Below are 13,288 nucleotides of genomic sequence, written 5' to 3'. Positions count from 1 at the left end.
AAATGGGATAGGTGGGTGGCCACCAACATCCACCTGGATCAGAAAGTGTGCCCTAGGGCCCATGTGGCTCCATGAGTGCCACTTGTCTTATGAAGGCAACTCATTTAAGAAGGAAGTGTATGTTCCTATTATTATTATTCCATCATTCATTCTATTAGTGATGGTTAGATGAGGAGGAAAACTCAGTCTGGGAGACGTATGAGTTAGTGATTCCCTAGGTTGGACTATGGAACTAACTTAGGTGTGGTTATTTAATTAATCTTACCAATTGGATGCATCCAATTTATGATATGAGCACCTATGTTGGCTCCAAGGGTTTTTTAGCCCTGTTTATGGCTTGGTGGCCATGGATTTTTGGTTGGGAACTTGGTTCAAACATAGTCAGTGACTCCTATTGGACTTTGGCCTCACTTAGGGGTTTTATCTGGGTTCAACTAATTAACACTTGGAAATTAGCCGACAATAGGTCTCCTGTAGTTGTAGGAAGAGATTGTCCAGTCTAGCCATGAATTGCCTTAGAGGGTAGGCACTGATGACGGTTTTGGGCTGCCCTACTTGAGTGCTGGTAAGGGGGACATGAGTTTCTGACTAGAGATAATGGATGCTAGGGTTAGTGTCGAGGCCTCGGTTGTGTTGTTTTATAATACAAATGTTTCCTGGAGTTGTTTCCCCAACTCGGGGGTGACCAATGGCTGAGATTATGAGCCACATAGTCTATGACTAGGAGGAACATGGAGAGCCTGCAACACACCAACTCTTATTTACTAGATAAGTACCTCATTTGTTTGTATATATTCCTACATATGAGTTATAACTAATTAATGGTTTTTATGTTGAAACCCTAGTTCATGGATTCTAGTTTATATGTTGTTAAGGAATATTTACTTTCAATGCGATGTTATTTACGTCGTGTATTTATCTATATTTTATATGTGATGAGTACTACATATAGGGCATGAGGCATGACATATTATAATAATTATAATTTTTAGACACAAGTTAAGTTATGGAAAAAGTTTAATTCATACACTTCCGCAAGTTAATTTAATTATTACTATGGTGTATTGTTGAATGGTGTTACCTGACTAGGGGCTTGGGAGCAAGAGTTTCAAAACTGGGTTTGGATTCAACCAATTTGAGGAAAAATGAATATTTGCAAGCTTCTCGCCATGTGTTTGGAAAAAGTATCAAAGATGGAATGAACATAAAATTTTATAACTTCCAAAGCAGGTGCCATTAAAGGATGTTCCACCGAATTTAAGGGAAATAGGTAAAAAAATTGATGATTTTTTGGCTTGCTTGCATTGAATTTGGGGTTAGAATTGATAATTGCAGGTTTATTCTCAATTGTTTGACAAAATCCCCAATGACAAGTTTGGTATTTTAATGTTAAGGATGGTGAAATTCGTCTTGGGAAAATATTTTTGGTGCTAAGAGAAGCTCTATAATGGTTAATGTAGTGCTAATTACATGGTAAAATCTTGAGGGAAATGATCAATTTTGGGTTTTGGACACCAAAATTTGTCACCTGGCATCATTATGGCATACCAAGTTTTATTTGGTCAATTTTATGAACATATATGACCACATATTATATATATATATATATATATATATATATATATAAGGTATGATAAATAAAAGACGAACAAAAATCGAGTGGGTCAAAAAAGTGATTGCACATGTTTTGGTATATATATATATTATTTATCATACCTTATATATATATATATGGGGTATGATAAATAAAAGGCGAACAAAAGTCGAGTGGGTCAAAAAAGTGAATGCACATGTTTTGGTTTAATATAGGTATTTATAACATATATATGTTATAGTTGTTTACAATACATTATGTATTACCAAGTATGATTACTAATTTTCCAAGAACCAAGTGGTTGAGAATATGGCTTGGGGAAACAATGCACTAATGGTATGCCTTTGGAACCTTGCAAATTACCCATTGTGGGTTGGAGGATTGGAATATTTTGATGGCTCATACAAATATTGAGGTTGTCTTTCTAGATGGGGCAAAAGTACGAACGCAAGACTAATCTTGATCATATTAAAGGGGAAATGGAAATTTCCAGGGAAAACAAATAGCGCCTATCTTATGGGGTGGTTTAAATGTGAAAAGGAAATTTAATTTTTGTTTAATTCTCAAGCCAAAGGATATTCTAGAAGAGGCATCATATTATTATCCATGTCACCTCATTCGCTTATGTGTTAAACATTGAATTAATTTACGGTTGACCAAAAATAAAACAAATAATTTAGAAAGTTCACATTGCAAAATAAATATAATTTATTTTTTAAATTTTATTTAGATGTTGATTGGTTCACAGAGCTCAAGCCTTATTATGAAATAATTGCATTCTTGCAACCTGAGTACGACATCTATTATTCACATTATGCCATTTCCATTTGTATTGAAAGGATAAACTTTACAAAAATTATTGTATTCATAGTTAATGTTTAATTGTGAGGGCTTATTTCATATAGGTGAAAATTGTACGTTGTACATCAGGGGGATTTGGCGGAATCAATACTTAATTCTGCCACTCTTTGGACAATTTCTTTTGAAACATTCGATCATTCTTTCTACAACAACCTTCTCACGGATTTAAGGCGAACATTGTACATTGTACTCCAGAGGGATTTGGCTGGATAAATATGTATTCCACCACTTTTTGGACATTCTACAATAATTTTCCTTTACATTTTATCACCTTTTCAACTGCTGATACTCAAAGTTCCTTAAAATCAATTTTTTCGAGTATCTCTGCATTGCAATCTCCACTATTTTTTTCTCGAAATTTAACACTCTTTATATAGCATAATTTGAGGGGTTTTTAATAACTTGAAAAATGGAATCAAGTTTTATATAAAGACTTTATAGTTTTGGCAACCTTCCAGAGAAATCTGACCAATATGGCATTTGCATTTTTTCATTGTATTCATGGCTTTACATATGATTTTCACACATCCACATTTCAAATTAATTCTCGCGATTCTAGAACTGTATCCATACCTAAAATCCATTTATCTAAAACATTTAATGAAATAACATGAGTTTCACATTAATATAATAGGACACTTGCGCCTCTCGTGAGAGAATGAAATGTGGTAGGGGCGGGATGCTAGTTTTTGTGTGTCCTCCCTTCCATGCCACCAAAGAGCATGCAGTTGATCACATGGACCATATGAAACCTCTCCTACATGGAAGGTGATGTGTCTAGAGCCTTTTGGCATTGAGCGTGGTCATTTTTGATGTTGTTTAGGGTTTTTTCTCGCTCATTTTTCAGAGACGGTATTATGCCCTCGCTTATGTTGCTCGGGCCCGATGTGTGGGCGTTTTTCTGCCCTAAATCTTGTGATAGATTCCTTCTACTCCTGAATTACTTGTGATAGAGGCCTTATTCTCCTACGTTACTGGCCTCAGGTTATCATTGTATTCGTGTGAAGTTGTTTCGATGATATTGTGGGGGGTTTACCATTTACGGGGTTGTTGTGTGCCATTTATCCCTTGGGGTATTATTCCAAGTTTCCTGTGGCGCACCAGATCATTTTAAAATTTTTCCCTACATAGACTTATTGTATATTTCATTTCGTTGAATGGTCGATATGAAGGTTTCACACTCCTGTCCTATTTCATGAAGGTAAGACTTCTGCAATTGTTTTTTCATGAATTTTTTCTCTTGGGTTTTCTCAGATTGTAACCCTACTGTCTTTTCTTGGTTGCAGAAGTCTGTTGCAAGTAAGTTGTGTGTGGGAATGGAAGTTTGGATGTTGCAGATTTTCTCTTCAAGGCTATCCGGTAGGATATTATATCTTACCAGCTCACAATTTTTGTGTTTTTTAACATATTATATCATCATGCTAGAAATTGTAGTCTGGGTGCTGTGTTTTTTTGAGTTGTGGCTCTTTTATTTTTGGAGGGAAATTGATGTTATGGCTATGATTTTAGGGTTAATGAATTTGATTATGGATTTTTGGAGAGTAAATTATTGTTATGGCTCTAATTTTAGGGTTATCTATGATGGGTTATGACTCTGATTTTAGGGTTATGGCTATTATGGCTATTATAGCTCTAATTTTACCTGTGATGAACTTTGGCTTTGAATTTAGGGTTATGGATATGATTTTAAGGTTTAACATATAATTTACTAAATATTGCTTAATGGCTTTGATTTTAGGGTTATCTATGATGAGTTATGGCTCTGATTTTAAGGTTTAACAAATAATTTGCTTAATATTGCTTAATGTCTTTGATTTTAGGGACATGGCTATGATTTTAGGGTTATCTGTGATGAGTTATGACTCTACTTTTAAGGTTTAACAAATAATTTGTTGAATATTGCTTAATGGCTTCAATTTTAGGGTTTTTTGTGATGAGTTATGGATCTGAATTTAGGGTTATGGCTCTAATTTTAAGGTTTAAAAAATAATTTCTTGAATATTTCTTAATGGCTTCGATTTTAGGGATATGGCTATGATTTTAGGGTGTTTTGTGATGAGTTATGGCTTTGATTGTAAGGTTTAACAAATAATTTGTTGAATATTGCTTAATGGCTTTGATTTTAGGGTCATGACTATGATTTTAGGGTTATATGTGATGAGTTATGACTTTGAATTTAGGGATATGGCTGTGATTTTAAGGTTTAACAAAAAATTTATTGAATATTACTTAATGGCTTTGATTATAGGGATATGGATCTGATTTTAGGGTTTTCTATGATGATTTGTGCCTCTGAATTTAGCGTTATTTCTACGATTTTAAGGTTTATCAAATATTTTGTTGAATATTGCTTAATTCGAATTGAGAGTAATGCATTCAAACTATCGAAAAGCTAACCTTGCCTAATTTACATGACTAACCTTGCCTAATTTTTAAAATTCGACTCAATTCTGTGAATTTCAGATCTTTAGGGTTAGGGTTTTATATGGGGTTTGGGTTTCTGAAGCACTAATTGGGAAGGTTTGTGCCTGGTTCTTATTTTATTCTATCATCTCACATTTTTTTTGTTTTCTAACACATTCTATCCTGCCATCCTACTGGGAATTGGCACCAAATTCTATCCATGATTTCCTAGAATACATGATTTTGGATTAGGATTTTATTCTCTCTTTCCATATTCCAAATTAAATATCCTTGAGGGAACTATAATTTTCTTATATTTATCACTAGGAGGAGTGTACGGTCTTGAGATTTGAGTTTGGATTTTTCTTGATTGAATCATTTGGTGTGTTTAATAAGATTAAAGTGAGATAGGGTAAACATATTGTAATAATTTGGCAATATGAAGACACAGTAATGAAATGAAGAAAATATGAATAATGTGAAGATTGACATGCAATAATGACATGGTAACATATGAATAATGTGAATATTATACAAGCAATGTTTTGTTAAATTCTCTGCAAGGAAATATATACATTGTATATACTGTCAAATAATCAAAGTATATAACATATGATTATTGATTGACATGCAATGAATTAGAGAACTGATTGATTCTTATTAGCTTGAAATTTGAGTGCATGCATGTTGAAGATCTTTATGTTCTTCTACAGTCATTTTGAATAATGGAATGAAATCTAGAGTATAGGAGCACACACCATGATCAACATGAATATCTAAATATTGGTGGCCATTGTGTATGCCATTTATCTCGATTACAATGCTTGAGGGTGGCTACTTACAGAAGATGGAATCTATAGCCTTGCTTTTGTGACACCCAACTAGAGTTTTGTCACAAGGCTTGAGTGAAGAGAAAATTGACAAATTGTCATAAAGGCTGATTAACATATTAAGATTTAATTCCTTGCATGCAAGTATATTATATTTGGCTCTTGATAGGGAGTATATATTTTCCTGGTGTGTTGTATTTCAACCTGTTTTTCCTATATTTCATGAGTTTTTCGATAATTATGAATCCTCTGAAGCATATGTTCTTTGGTAGATGGATGGTGTGAAGTATTGGGAGGAGTTTAATGTTGCATGAGTGTATAAGAATGTTGCATTCAACAATGTGTGTCCACATATATCACTTCATGTGGATTAGGAAAAAAAATGGAAATGAATAAAAGGAAAACCCTACCTCATGGCAAACTCAGTCATGTATTGGTGGGGCCTAGGAGAATTAAGAGTTTAAAGCTTCAAATATGTCATAGATTTATTATATTGAAGTGGAGTGTTGAAATTATCAATATGACTAAAATTTGTTTCATAGTTACCTGTATTTGTAAGTGTGGATAATTTATTTATAAATGTTACTTGGTTTAGGTGCCAAGTACAAGAAGCTGGAAAGAATAGAACCAAACAAAGAATACTTGACTACGTTGGTCTTGCAATGGTGAATTGCAAACATTGCAATGAACATGTCTGTTACATTTCCAAACGTGGAAGTTTATGAATGGAACCACACCATCTTTGAATAACATTAATATATTACTATCAATAAATTATGTGATGAGAGTAGCTTATTATTTTTCAAGTTTATCTGTGATGATAGTAGCTTCAAGTTGTATTTTTTCTTCGATTTGTGATGAAAGTGCAGGGATTTTTTTAATTACAATCCTTGAACCAATCATTGTTGATTTGAAGGAAAATAATTATTTTTCCATGACCATGTAGAATTGACTCTCTCTCACACCATATTCGAATAACATTATTGGTGTCGATGAATTATGTGATTAGAGTAGCTTATTCTTTATCAAATTTTGTGTGATGAGAGTAGCTTCAAGTTGTATGTTTTCTTCGACCTGTGATGAAATTGCAGGGCTTTTCTTAATTACAATCTTCGAGCCAATCATAATAGTGTAGATGTGTAGGTGAAACTTAAATGGAGTCATGATAGATCAACAAAATCCATGTAGAAACAAGAAATGATAAAAATAGAATCCAGAAATTCCAATTTAATTTGTCCTTGAATTAAACTAAGAATTAAAATCGAATTTTATTCTCATAACAACTTGTAATAGTTAACTAGAGTGAGTTGACTTAGATAAATTAGGAATTTTGAGTTGTAAGTCTTTATGAAGTCATGTATATGTTCTCCCTATATTATAGGGGTCCAGGATGAGTTAAGTATGAATGGTAATTAGCTAATTCAGTTTACTGAGTTAAGTCCTGTTAAATTAGTTCCAAACTGTTTGAGGAACTAATAGTGAGTTGATGCATTATTGCACTCAACTAGTGCTACTCCATTTAATTGAAGATTCCCTCATCAGAAAATCATGCATGTCGATTATGATAAAGACCTAGTTGAGACTAGAGTGTAGGGACAATGTACTATTTGTTGTATAGTTTTTTGAGTTGTAGAAATGGTGCATGAAATGAGGAACTGAACCTAGAAGGGATTGCATAGTTATGGATGAGGAATTTCCCTTTCAATACGGGCTAATTCTCACAAGAATTGTGCAAAGAATTAGAAGCTTGGAGGCTTAGTAATTTGGCTAAGTATTAGCCAAAGGAAGTCATTAGGTGGAGGATAGGAAATACTTGTGTAGGTTAAGTTCAAGGTTGGGAAGAGAATATTGTATTTATCCAAATTATTTTACCATGGGCACAAGGAAATAGGGACTTGGAGAGCAAGAGAATTGGCTAAGTGTTGGCCAAGAGTTTCCTTGTGAGCTGGAGATTGATTTTACTGTGTTGGAATTGTTCTTGTGAGAACAAGCATTGTATTATCATCTTGGATTTCTGATTAATGCAATAATAATAGTAGGGTTCTTAGCTGTGGCTTTCCCCTGATATATATTGTGTTATGTGCCATTGGTGTTCTTCCTCTTATCGATTATTGTTTGCTTGATCTTTATGTGCTTCTTCTGTAAAGAGTAGAATTAGATTCTTGTCTCTTATTTTAGTATATTACATGAGCTTGTAAATATACAGGAAATTCTACAATCCACATCATAATGTGGTTACAACAAAAAAAATAAAAATCACACCCCTATTCTTGAAGGCCTCCAGAAGATTCAGTGCCCAAATTTTTTGAGTTACTTGCATGATCCAAGTAGGTTTCCCTACCTAATAGTGGATGATTCGGATGTTTCATTGCTGCCATATGATTGAGTCCAATTTTCCCCTTGTATCCATGGAGGAATTGAGTACCCATAACTCACACTTGTGCTACTAACCCTTGCATTAAGTGGAGGTGTTTGATAAGCATACATGGGATTGACGCCTACATTGATAGGAATATAGTAAGTGGGTAAAGTCCCATTCTAATATTGAGGCACTTGATTGTTTATGAGGTCTTGGAATAATGGTGTATTATCTGCAATTTGTTCCAATGTGGTTGGCATCATCCCGGTTTCAATAATTGTGCTTGCATCATTGTCAATTGTCATCCCTTGTTATCTTGGAAGAATTTATTGGTCCTTTCTTGCTTCCTTTTCCTGACTTGACAAATTTTTTTATGGTCCTTCTCTTGCCTTAATTTTTTTTTGATTAGGTATGTTTAGGTCAAGTTCTTGGTTGAGTTTGATGGTTAGAATTATTATCATCTTTTCTATGCTTATGGAAAGTTACATGCAGTTCTGGGCGGTGGTCTGGAGGTTATCCTAAAAAAGTGGCTGAGATCTTGGGATTGGATGCACAAAACTAGAGGATTTGGCTAATGGCTGCATGGAGACAAACCTGTGAGTGCATTTATAGGATTCCAACTGCATGGGTGTAGTGTCAAGGGTGTGATTATGGAGCTAGGTCAAAGAAGAAAGGTTCCATCTCAGGGATTGATCACATGGGGTGGTTTTCCATATCCTGAGTGATCTGTAGTCCCTATGGGATGTAATTAAGTGTTCAGATTGCAGGCCCCACTTCCTTAACTGGAACTTTGAGGTCGGGTCATGTCATAGTGACACTTGTCTCATGTTTACCTTGATGGGCTTGTGAATTTGGGTAAATGTGGTAGGAGGCATTACAACTTCCCCCTCCTCTACCCCGTCCAACTCCTAAAAATCTTTTCATTCAATGAAATTCTCTCCACTTGTCTACATATTTAGTGAGTGTGTACCTCTCAGTTTGTCAAAAAAATGGAATACGTCCTTATAATTTTTATCTATGCACATCTATCCTAAACCATGGTCGTAATACTAACAGATTGTGGATTGATTAGGAAGTTCATTGGAATCTAGGCCTCTCCTAAGATCTTGAATTCCTAGATCAGTAGGAATCGACATTCGTTACATTGCCTTGGGTCATTACATTCTCAAGATGAGCCATGAGAGGAAATGTTCTCCTATGCTTGGATCTATGTATAGGTCTATCTATAGAAGGTCCTTCATGAGATAACGCAACTCTCCTTGGAAAATTGGATATTCATTCAACAAGTAGACCCCAATCAACTCCCCTCTTTAAGTGTAAATCATGCCACAAATATTGTGATGTTGCATGAAATGTCCAAAAGGATGACAAGCAACAAAATAAATTGGATGAAGGGGAACAACGGAAACAACCCAAGAGAAGAATGGATCATAATAATCAATCATTCTCTCTAAAATCCTCTGTTCTAGATCCCAATACGATGAATCCTCCTTCTTGTCATCAAATAGAAGAGTAGTCATATTCAAATAGTAAAGCTAAGGAATATAAGCCTTAAGGTAACATGTATGTGGCACTAGATAATTTGGAGAATTTTTAATGGACATGTAACTTCGAAAACCTAAATAATACTTCAATCTAAGAAGAAAAATAGAAATATCAAGAACTTTCAGATAAGATTCCTCCAATTGAAGAGATGCTAACTCAAAATATAAATTATGAGGGTTTAGAATTTGAGTATGAAGATTTCTATATGTTTCCAACCACACTTAAAAACCCAAATAGGTTCTTCTCTAGATTAATTGATGAAAAAGTAGAAGGTGAATTTGGAAAAAAATGGAGAAGGAAGAACTACAAAAGAGGTAGGAAGGAAGGATAATACAGAGATCTAGAATGAACAAGTAGTGAAGGACAAGGAATTAGGAACAAAACCTACAATTGTGGGTATTTTAAGCCAAATACAATGGGTTTCAAGGAAGAAAAGTGACCCCCCTCCCTCTCAAGGGGGAGTTTCAAAATCCACAAGTAAATAATGAATTTGATCTCCTAGAAATGTAAGGAGATGAGAAGTGATCAAAAGATATTAAAAGTTCACAGCTTAGAAAATATGAAAAATCCAAAATCCTACTTCTCTAAGATACAAATTTTTGTGGACATGAGGCCCTTCGAAAATTTAACACCATATGGAGAGGAAGAAATGCTTCTATAGTTGAATATCAAGGTGCTTCTAGAGGACTTTGTACCCTTGGGAGAAAAAAGGAGGAATCAAGTTAGGGAAAGTATGGAAGACATCATTTCCTTATTTTATTTAATTGATATTAATCCTCTTAAAAATAAATATACATGGAGCAATAGGAGAGTGGGACATGGAAATATAACAATAAGATTAGATAGATTCCTGGTCAACAAAATTTTTCTGGAGTAGTAGTCTTACTTCTCTTCTCAAACCATGGTGAAAAGTGGATTGGATTAGAAACCTATTTTGTTAAAATTGCAGCCACAAGAATACTGTAGGCCCCTTCCTTTTTTATTCAACATAGAATGGGTAAACACCCAAGGATTTTATGAAGTAGTTTCCAAGGCTTGGTGTAAATGGGTAACTAGATATCTAGTTTATATATGGGAAAAAATGATCAAAGAAACTAAACATGCTCTCAAAACCCAAGAAAAATAAAAAATATATACGCTCATGATAAACATGTTTTTCTGCATAAATCCAATCTAGAACAAATATAATCACATCTTGAACAAGATCTAGTATCAAAGAAAATCCCTCAAGATGAAAAACAAATAGCCTCTTCCATAGATCTCTAAGGGATGAAGAAAAGTTAGAGAGACTAAAGTCTAGGAGAGTTTGACGTAAAGTTAGGGATGGGAATACAAAATTCTTTCATAAGAAAGCCAAAATTTGGCTATGGGAAAATAATGTTAAATCAACTCTGGTCAAGGGGGACACTGTTAGTAATATGATAACATTAAAGAAGCAACCTTCAATCATTTTGTGAGTATGTATTCAAAGAAATATAGAGTTCAATAGGATGTGGTCAATGCAATGTTGGATCATGTTCCAAAGGAAATATCTAAGGAAGATAATTAAGCCTTGATGTGTTTGGATCTAGAAGAGGATAAATGGAAAATTATTTTCTCTTTTGAACCTAATATGGGTAATTTGATGGATGGATTCTCTACCCACTTCTATCAAAAGTGTTGGCACATCATTAAAGTTGACTTGTGGAGGATGGTGGACTTTGTGCAGTGATGTTCCAAAATTGGTTGTGGAATAAAATCTACCTTTTTGGTTCTCCTTCCTAAGGAGGTAAACCCTTATTCTTTTGTAAGAGCCCATCCCATTTCTTTATGCAATGTATCCTACGAAATCATATAAAAAATTGTCTTCGTGTTTAAATTTTTTTCTTCTGAACTTAGTTTCTGTTGGGTCCCTATAATACTAGTGATTACCCCATTATTATTGTAGTTATACCCCTTATTTATATTGTTGTGCCCCTATTACCCCCATATTGTTATGTCTGTGCCCCTTATAATCCCTCTATTGTTATTTTTGTGGCTTTATATTATTATTGTTAGGTCGGCTGGATTATATTGTGACTCCTTAGACTCCTATATATAGAAAGGAGGTTTTGTCATTTGTATCATCCAAGAATTGTTCATTTATGTAATGTAAAGGAGGTTTCCCCCTCGAAGAGGCTGAATTCTAAGGTGTGGATTTATCTTTTCTATCTTTTCTTGAGCTGGTTTCATAACATTTGGTATCAGAGCTTTGGATTCTAGGGTTTCGCTGCTCCAAACAGGTCGTCGTGGCATTTTCGCTATAACTTTTTTTATGTGACGTTTCAGAAGTTGCAAAAAAAAACCCATTTGAGAAGAATTTGTGCTGAACCTTGGGTCTGAATTTCAGAGCTTTTCGCGCGATATTTTCGGAGATATGATCTGAGCAAGTTGGCCTTTTTGCAGACTCCTGAATTACATTCAAAACAGGTGACCGGGGGAAAATCGTCATAACTCTCTCTCTGAGGATCGGATTGAAATTTCGTAAAAAGGTACAGAAAGAGGACAGACTGTATTTTCTTGTATCTGTGTTTCAGATTCAAAGGTTGAAACAGTGACTCGTGGCACGTCGTACAAGTTCGCTCTACTGAACCAGTCTAAAAGCAAGTCACTGTGGGAGATTTCACATAACTCTTCCTTGGAGAATCCAATTTGGCTCAGACTTGTGGCATTGGAAAGAGGACGCAGAAGGCTACTGCAGGTAGCAATTTCAGAACTAGAGGATTCGAAATTACAGAGATACATCAGATTCAATATCAGGCTTCTATAAAGTGAAAAAAGGTGTGTAGTTTTTTTTTTAAATTTTTTTGTAAGCTTGGTTTAACGGAATTCAAAGGGCATAGTAAAGCATTATTATCGGTAACTGATGCCCCGATGAAAGAAAATGAAAACACCTAGTAAGGAACCTGAAAGCTACAACAAGATTCCAGTACTTCTGATACATTTAGCTGGAAAAATGATTCGTTATGGTACAAAGATCGCTTATACCTCTGTAAGAATTCCCAGCTAAAACAAAAGATTCTTATGGAATTGCACACTTCTCCCTTAGGAGGGCACTCAGGATTTTTAAAAACTTACCACAGGGTTAAGAAGGAATTTTTTTGGGATGGCATTAAATCAGATATTCAAAAGTTTGTGGTGGAATGTTTGGTTTGCCAACAAAATAAAGTTGAAACAATTAAGACACCGGGTCTATTACAACCTTTATCCATTCCAAGCCAATGTTGGGAGGAGGTTTCAATGGATTTTATCACAGGTTTACCCAAGTCTGAGGGAAAGAGTGTCATCATGGTGGTAGTTGACAGGCTTACCAAGTATGCACACTTTTGTGCATTATCACATCCATTTAAAGCCAGTACAGTTTCTACTGCATTTATGGAAACAGTTCAAAAACTACATGGAAACCCAAAGATTATTGTAAGTGATAGAGATCCCATTTTCACTGGAAATTTTTGGACAGAATTATTTTCTTGTCTTGGTACTCAGTTAGCTCATAGCTCATCTTATCATCCTCAATCTGATGGGAAAATTGAGATAGTAAACAAATGTTTGGAAGGATATCTTCGTTGCTTTGTATCTGATAAACAGACACAATGGGTCAAATGGTTGCCTCTGGCTGAATGGTGGTATAACACTTCCTTCCATACAGCAACAAAAATGACCCCATTTATGGCACTT

The sequence above is a fragment of the Pinus tabuliformis genome, chromosome 8 (genome assembly GCF_031772625.1).
Source record: "Pinus tabuliformis cultivar Carrire ecotype Pingquan chromosome 8, CPIR1, whole genome shotgun sequence".
Lineage (NCBI taxonomy): Eukaryota > Viridiplantae > Streptophyta > Pinopsida > Pinales > Pinaceae > Pinus > Pinus tabuliformis.
The sequence above is the reverse complement of the archived record's forward strand: the minus strand, read 5'-3'. Positions refer to the sequence as shown.